Here is a 1065-nt window from a genome sequence, read left to right as displayed (position 1 = left end):
CTGGGTCTGGCCTGACCAAGGGGACAGAGGGAGAGGACACTCCTAGAAAGTGATCCTGAAGAGCGCCTTTGTGCACTGAGAACAGGAAGAGAATCTCTCCTCTTCCGTTTATGGAGAGGAGCCGGTAAGAGTAAGAACACAAAGCGCTCAGCACAGTACCGGGCTCGGAGAAGAGAGGCACTCACCACCTGCAAGGGCCTAGGACACAATGTGAGAAGCAATTCCAAATGCCAATGGAGATCTGCGCCAGAAAGCCTTGTCGACAGTACTCCTGTGCTTCTCCAGGTTGTCTGAGCTGGCTGTGGCCTAACGGCCCTCTACCCTGCTCGTCCAGCTTTGTGGCTGGTGCTCCTGAAACCAGCTATCAATAGCTGCTGGCGATTATCCTTGCGGTAGGTCATAACTTCAAATCAGAGTCACTTCTGCCTTTTCTTTCCAGTGTAGTAGACATTTACACATTTACACATTTGAATTCCAATCTTTCTTCCTTCTCTTCTATTAGGTTTTTTTCAAAAATTGTTAAGCATATAGTTATTTATTTGCTTAATGTAAAATTTACCATTTTAACTATTCATTTTTTTGCTTTTTAAAACAATTTTCCTAAAATATAATTCACATACCATAGAGTCCACTCAGTGAACAATTCAGTGTTTTTAGTATATTCACACAGTTGTCCAACCCTCACCACAAGCTAATTTTAGAATACTTTAGTCACTCTCGGAAAAGAAACCCTCATCCCCTTAGCAGTTACTAGGCAATCAGCCACAAGCTGGTGGTCATCAAACTACCACTAATCTACTTCCTTTTTCTCTACAATGTAGTAATCAAAAAACGTTCCAGAAGAAAAGTCCGGGTCCAGTGGTGTCGCTGGTGTGCATGGGTGTTAAGTCGCTTCAGTCACGTCTGACTCTGCAACCCCAACTGCAGTCCGCCAGACTCCTCTGTCCGTGGGCTTCTACAGGCAAGAATACTGGAGTGGGTTGCCATGCCCCACTCCAGGGGGTCTTTCCAACCCATGGATCACCCCCATGTCTCTTCTCTCTCCTGCACTGGCAGGCGGGTCCT

The sequence above is a fragment of the Bison bison genome, unplaced genomic scaffold (assembly GCF_000754665.1).
Source record: "Bison bison bison isolate TAMUID 2011002044 unplaced genomic scaffold, Bison_UMD1.0 scf7180017864519, whole genome shotgun sequence".
Lineage (NCBI taxonomy): Eukaryota > Metazoa > Chordata > Mammalia > Artiodactyla > Bovidae > Bison > Bison bison.
The sequence above is the reverse complement of the archived record's forward strand: the minus strand, read 5'-3'. Positions refer to the sequence as shown.